Genomic DNA, 8,077 nt, shown 5'->3' on the forward strand with positions numbered 1-8,077 from the left:
AGATCATCAAGTTTCTTTTGATGATCATCATGAACCTTTGAAAGTAGGTTGTGCAAGTCATAATTTTCTTTTCAAACTCCTCTAGTTTGACTTGCATATCCTTGACCTTACTTTCAAGTTCATTGTTAGTCTTGGATAAGAGATCATTTTCATTTTTCAATTTTGAAATATTTTTCTTATGTTTTGAAAGCATGATCTCAAATTCCAAGGCCAACTAATCATAAGCCCCTTTCAACTCAACAAAAGGAATATTCATTTAATGTAGATGAGTTAAAGGTTACCTTAGATTCTCCCTCAATGGCCATGAGACACAAGTTAACTACTTATTCTTCCTCTTCGTTGGATGACTCATCATCACTCCATGTAGCTACATGTGCTTTGTACTTCTTCTTGGAAGATCCCTTCTTCTTTAATTGTGGGCAGTCAAATTTAACATGCCCCGACTTTTTGCATTCATAGCAAATTATTGGGTCTTTCTCCTTGGATTCATTCTTGAAGCTTTCTTTTCTTTGAAATCTTCTTCCTTTGTTTGACTTCATGAATCGTTTGAATTTTTTGGCAAACATCGCCATTTCTTCATCTTCATCATTTGAGTCACTCTCATTTTAAGTGGATTTTAGAGCAACATCAATCTTTTTCTTCTTTTCCATTTCATTCCTTTCTTCATCTTTCTTTTCTTGATCTTCTTCTTCTTTTACCATTTCATGAGTAAGCAAAGATCCAATGAGCTCATCCAAGGTGAGAGTCTTTAGATTCTTTGCTTCAACTATGGTGGTTTTCTTGGATTGCCATGAATTGGGAATGTTGTAGATCATTTTTCTAACTAGATTCTCATTTAGAATATCTTCTCCAAAGCCTTTGAGACCATTGATAAAAACTGAAAATTGATCGGTCATGGGTTTTATGTTTTCATCCGGTCTCATCTTGAAGTTTTCGTAGTTATGATTGAGAAGACTAATTTTAGTTTCTCTTACCTTATTTGTACCTTCATGAGTAACTTCAGGTTTGTCTCATATCTCCTTGGCATTGGAACAAGACGATACTATCCCATATTCGTCGGGCCCAAGTGCACAAAATATAATGTGCATTACCTTTGCGTTGAGTTGGAACAATCTTTTTTCTTCTTCACTCCACATCTCCATATCTCTAGTTGGATTAGAGTGACCTTTCATCGTGATGCTTCATGCTCCCAAATCACTTGCTTGAATAAAGAGTTTCATCCTATTCTTCCAATAGGCATAGTTGGCTCCATTGAAGTATGGAGGCTTGTTGATGGTTGAGAGTCACAAACAATTTCGAAATTTGATGTAGAGGCCATGGATGACTTGGATGACGATTGAACTCCTTTAGGATCTTCTCAAGAGGTGGTTAAACCTTCCAATGAGTCTAGATCTGATACTAATTGTTGAGTTAATTGAAGGATGAAATAGTCAAGATGGGGTGAATTTGTAATTAAATTTTATAGAAGCTTAAGAGGACAAATTTAAATGAATGAACACATGAATTTAGAGTGGTTCGACTTTATCAACCAAAGTCTACTTCCACTACCTTAGCTATCCACACTAAGGGTTTTTACAAATTCACTAATTTGTATCTACCTTTGAGGATAAGGTGTAACCTTACAACTCTCTCAAGAATTATACCTCAAATTCTTGAAACACTCTCTCAAAGAGAAAAATTACAAATTGCAAACTTATAAAAACCTCACAAGGAATGTGTTTGCACAATTCAAGAACAAATAAGAACACTTGAGAAATGAATACAAATAAGTACAAGAAGTGTTCTTTGAAAGCAAAAAGAATATTAAAAAATGTTGACTTGATTTAGCTAACACTTGAAGTTTTTGGCTTTCTCTCTTATTTCTTATTATCATAAATGGCTTGGGATCTTGTTTATATACTCATTCAATCAATTTCAACCGTTTGAATTGTTGTTGGAGTGAATAGAGCTGTTGGGGGTAGTTTCTCGCATTAAATGATACTCAGAAACAATTAGTATCGGTACTATATCTATAAGTATCGATACTCCTTTCATTAAATACAAAAAATTTGACCGTTGAAAGACAACGATATCGATACTGTCTCAAGGAGTATCGATACTACTATATAGAGTAGTATCGATACCAGACAACGGTATCGATACCAATTTGGGATTCTGGAAAATTTCAGAGTCAAACCAAAGGAGTATTATCGGTACTACATTCATAGAATCGGTGCTACTATACTACATGGTGTCGATACCATGCATGGCATCGGTACCATTTTTGAGGTTCTGTTGCCATGGTATCGGTACTGCCTTAGCAGTATCGGTACTACTTACTTAAAATTGAGTTTTTGACTCGATTAAAGTTCGAAACTTTTAGTAAAAAATTATTTCAAAAATATTTCCAGTATAGATCTCAATTTTTCATTAGAGTTAGGAGTAACATTTGACGTTTTAAACTTTAAGTAATAATTGTATATATTCGAATAATTGAATCGAATATAATCTTAAAATTTATAAAAATTAATTAACAAATTTGTTTGGTATATCAAAATGTTTTCAACAAGGTGCCGATAAACATGAAACAGAAGCTTCAATTTTTCTCTCAATTTTTTGCTTCATTTGACGATGTGATACATCTACAGAGAACATCATATTAATCGGCCTCTCTGACTTAAACACAATACCAACTTCAGTTTGTAGAATTTCGTCATTATAATGGACAACTGTGAAAAATTTGTTATTCATTGTTTGAAATGTTTTTGGTTAGATTAAAGGAGTTTTTTTGCATAGGAGATTGAAAATGAAAAGAGTGTCTAAAGTAAGAGATTGAAGATGTTGTCCACAACTTAAAGGGAATACATATTTTTTCCGTTAGAACTCATCACATCGGCATGACGAGTTCCAATGAAATTTTAAAAAAAATTGACCGTTTATACCCGTTGTAACTCGTCACGCCAGTGTGACGAGTTCTATGACTATAAAATATTTTTTTATTTTCTTTTAAAAAATTACAAAAAAAAATTTTTAATAGGACTCGTCACGCTGACGTGACGAGTCCCTGAAGATATATTTTTTTATTCTGACTAAGGGGCCCACCTAATACGGCTCATTAAAAAATCATATATCATGGAACTCATCACTCCGTTATAACGAATTTTTTGGTGACTGTTTAATTTACTGTAGATCTCAAATTAAATGTTTGGGTGTCCTAATAGGCTAAATAATTTACCCGGTTGCTGTAATGGGTCAATTTGGCCGAGTATTTCGTGGTAAAGGCCCCGCATCATCAATTATCTGAGTAGATTTCTTGTAGCTCTTGTCAATCCCCAACTATAAATAAATTATTGTTTGGCGTGTGAGTTTCAGCCAAATAGAGTTGAGTCCCGGTGAGTCATTTTTCATCAGTCTTTTGTGCTTTTCATGCTTTGCCTACAAAATATCCGATTCAGCCACCACCGATCTGTCCGTTTAAATTAAATTTACATAATAACATCATCTTAAAATCTGACTAGAACTTTGTTTTTTTTTTTTTTTTGGAAAATCTCCACCCACCGTATGCAATAGGGAAGAAGATCCATTTTCCCATATTCCAACAAGCACCAACAGCTGAGTTTTTTTCCGCAATAAAACCGATAAAAATCCTTACCCTTGATATAAAAATACCACAAATATGCCACCACATTCACATTACTAACTCATTGTTTCTCTTACATGGCTCTGTTTTTCACCCTTGTTGGTGCTTTTGCCCTCTTCTGATTTACATGGATGTACTTAAAATCCAGGGGGAATCCGCCATCTCCGCCAGGCCCTCGAGGCCTCCCCATAGTGGGAAGCCTTCCCTTCCTCCGTCCTGACCTCCACTCCTACTTCGCCGATCTGGCTCGCACCTACGGTCCAGTTGTCAAACTCCAGCTCGGGAGCAAGCTAGGGATCCTCGTGACCTCCCCATCGGCGGCACGAGAAGTACTTAAAGACCAAGATATAGCTTGGAACCCCTACGGTCCTGAATGGAGGATGTTAAGGAAAGTATGCGTCATCAAGATGCTTAGCAATGCTACTTTGGACAAAGCGTATGAGCTTTGCCGTAGAGAAGTACGACAAACCGTGGGGTATTTGTATAGCAAGGCCAGATCGCCGGTAAACGTGGGAGAGCAAATGTTTTTAACGATATTGAATGTGGTGACCAATATGTTGTGGGGTGGCACCGTCGAGGGGGAGGCGAGGGCGAGCCTTGGTTCAGAGTTCAGGCAGGTCATCTCGGAAACAACTGAGCTTTTGGGTATGCCCAATATTTCGAATTTTTTTCCCAGCGCTGGCCCCGCTTGATTTGCAAGGTGCAGTGAAACGTATGAAAAGCCAATGGATAAGTTGAACGCAATCATTGATAACATAATCGATCAAAGGTTGAAGAAGGAGAGGGAAAGTGGGAACAGTTCAGCACTGGACTTTGTACAGTTTCTATTACAGTTGAAGGATGACGAAGATTCCAAGACCCCATTGACTATGGATTATATCAAAGCCTTGCTCCTGGTGAGTTTTCCTTCTTCTATTAGATAAATTATTGTTATTGATAAGTTTAAATAGCCATGAAAAACAGTTCCTCCAAGTGCTCTAATCTAACAAAAAAATGGATCTTTAAACATAAATTTAATACTTGACAGGATGGTGGTGGGAGGATCAGACACATCATCTAACTCAATTGAGTTCATGTTGGCTGAAATCATAAACAAACCAGAAGTGATGAGAAAAGCACAGCAAGAACTGGATGAAGTGATCGGCAAAGACAACTTGGTAGAAGAATCCCACATTCACAAATTGCCATATCTACTGGCAATAATGAAAGAATCGTTGCGTTTGCACCCAGCTCTACCTCTCCTAATCCCTCATTGCCCAGTGAATCCTGCACCGTCGGTGGTTATGCTATCCGAGGGGTCGAGGGTGTTCGTGAATGCCTGGGCAATTCACAGGGACCCTCGATCTGGGAAAATCCATCGGAGTTCGACCCTGACAGGTTTTTGAATAGCCAATGGGATTTCAGGGGAATGATTTTCAGTTATTTTCCTTTCGGGTCCGGCAGAAGAATCTGTGCTGGAATTGTGATGGCTGAGAGGATGGTGTTGTATCGGTTGGCACACTGTTGCATTCATTTGACTGGAAAGTGCCTGAGGGTAACAACATAGATCTTACTGAGAAGTTGGGATCGTCTTGAAGTTGGAGAATCCACTTGTGGCAATTCCAACACCAAGATTATCGGATCCAAACTTTTATGAATAAGCCATTTTAGATTTGTGTATACCTACTTAAATTTGTACACCTTTGTTTGTACTAATAAAACCTTTTTAAAGACTAAACACATTTTTTTAAAAAAATTAAATCGAATATGGAGAAAGTTAGTCTAGAGAAAGATGAAGAAAATAAGCACGATCTGAAATCAGACAAAAAATTAAGGTTCCCCCCCCCCTAAATTTAGGTGATGACAACTTCCAAACTATAAATTCTGGGTAAAAAGTTTATTTTTTCCTCTTTCTTCTAAATATCCAAAGAGATCTGACCTTTGTGTGATATAAGTTAGGCCGAAGAAGCTATAATATTTTAAATTTTGTCCAGTTACCCCAAGAAAGTGGGGTGCATATAGGTGGATCAGGCAAAAATCATGTTCATCCTTTAAGCCAAGTTCGTCTGTTAAACAGTTGGTTGGTGGGACCTTACCAACTCACGATGAAGACAACTTCGGCGGTAGTTGGTGATCCAAAATACACTTTTGTCATAAACTTGACAATATCTGCTCAGAAGTGAAGTTGGACAAATCTACTTTGCTCTTTATATATTCAAATTTAGCTTTGGTTTAGGGTTATTCTAACTTCATCCTTTAATTTTCATAATATTATAGGTAAACTACCACTCAACTATGTAGACCTTTTACTTTTACTATCGATCTTTTAATTTTATCAACTAGACCACTTAATTATTTAACTATTATCAATCAAATCAATTGATGTTGACAGTTGACGTGACAGTTAACGAAATTAGCATAATTCTACATTTAGTCATCAATACTTATACATTTTATTAATTTGATCCTAATTTTAATCATCTAATCATATTATAACACGTGTCACAACAGAATGGAGGGTTTTTTTATTTAAAATATTTATTTTCCACCCAATCAATTGGTGACACGTCTCACCATCGGATTGGATGGAAAATTAGTATTAGGAAAGATTCACGCAAAAGGCATGGTGCGATCCGAACCAACGTATTTTGCGAAAAACATCAACAATGAAACCACTGGACTAGAACCCCCAATTGGTTTTGACACGCAACATATGAATATAAAACAGTTTAAAAAATGGTAGAAAAAAAGAAAGTTAGGAAAAGAAGTAACAATTTTAATTTTTTTAATAATCTCTTATATATATATCAAATGTATTAACAAATAATCAAATTATTTGAAATTAAGTTAAAAATTTAATTTATGATTGTATATATAAATTATTCTTAATTTTATCAATAATTTCATACATTTTCAATAAAAACAAATTTATATATATATATATGTGAAATTATTTGTAAAAATTTAATGATTATCTATAATTTATTGTTAAATTTATCAAATAATTTGATATATTTGTTAGTGAATATATATATATGAGAATATTAAAAAAATTAAAATTATTACTTCTTTTCTTAACATTCTTTTTTTCTGCCATTTTTTTAACTATTTTATATTCTATATGTTGTGTGTTAAACTAATTAGGGGTCATGGCCCAATGGTTTGATTGTTGAAGATTTTCCCAAAGACATTGGATTTATCCATCCATCCCTTTCGAGTGAATCTTTTTTCTAATACTAATTTCCATCCAATCTAATGGTGACACGTGTCACCATTTGATTGGGTGGAAAATAAAATATTTAAATTTAAAAAATACCATCATTCATGTTGAACACTTGTCATAATATGATTAGATGATTAAATTATTAAATTATTAAAATTATCAATTAATAGAATGTATAAGTATTGAGGACTAAATGTAAATTATGTCAATTTCGTTAACTATCACCTCAACATTTCCATGTTAACGGAAAGTGGTTTGATTGACAAACAATTAAATATGTTGTGTGTTAAAACTAATTAGGGGTCATGGCCCAATGGTTTGATTGTTGAAGATTTTCCCAAAGACATTGGATTTATCCCATCCATCCCTTTCGAGTGAATCTTTTTTCTAATACTAATTTTCCATCCAATCTAATGGTGACACGTGTCACCATTTGATTGGGTGGAAAATAAAATATTTAAATTTAAAAAATACCATCATTCATGTTGTAACACTTGTCATAATATGATTAGATGATTAAATTTATTAAATTAAATTAAAATTAGGATCAAATTAATAGAATGTATAAGTATTGAGGACTAAATGTAGAATTATGTCAATTTCGTTAACTATCACCTCAACATTTCCATGTTAACGGAAAGTGGTTTGATTGACAACAATTAAATAATCAGGTGGTTTGATTGATAAAATTAAAAGAATGATAGTAAATTAAAAGGGGCATAGTTGAGTGGTCAATGGTATAGTTTACCCTAATATTAGTTAGTTTGAATGAACAACAAATTTAATTTAAAACGATGATGTTAACTTTTTTTTCTTATTCACGGACTTCTAAATTGATATGGGTCATTTTTTTAAAAAAAATATCCATACTATTATTTAAATTATTATTATAAGATGATAATTAACGTTATTAAATATTTAGACTAAAGGTGGCAATAAAGTCGTTCGCATAAGTTTGGATCAGATCTAGATTATATTCAATTCATGTTGGATTCAAGTTGAATCAAATTTGGTTCAAGTCAATTGTAAGTTATGTCTTGGGTCGAGTTAATATTAAACCGGTCATTTTTCAAGTTGGGTCAATATGAGATCGATCGATTTTCAAGTCTGATCAATATCATATTGGTCAATTTTTTTTCTCGAGTTAGACCGATAGATTTTCAAGTCGAGTCAATATTAGATTAGCCAGCTTTTAGGTCAGGTCAATATCAAATTGATTAAATTTATATTTGGACCAATATCAAATCGGTCAATTT

General features: G+C 34.0%; 1 pseudogene; it reads left to right on the forward strand.

Moving 5' to 3' along the window:
* Positions 1-3,696: 3,696 nt before the first annotated feature.
* LOC120199352 lies at positions 3,697-5,297 on the forward strand (annotated as a pseudogene).
* The last annotated feature ends 2,780 nt before the right edge of the window (positions 5,298-8,077 follow it).

This window comes from Hibiscus syriacus, unplaced genomic scaffold, assembly GCF_006381635.1.
Source record: "Hibiscus syriacus cultivar Baekdansim isolate YM2019G1 unplaced genomic scaffold, ASM638163v2 tig00005411_pilon, whole genome shotgun sequence".
In the NCBI taxonomy this organism is placed as follows: Eukaryota; Viridiplantae; Streptophyta; class Magnoliopsida; order Malvales; family Malvaceae; genus Hibiscus; species Hibiscus syriacus.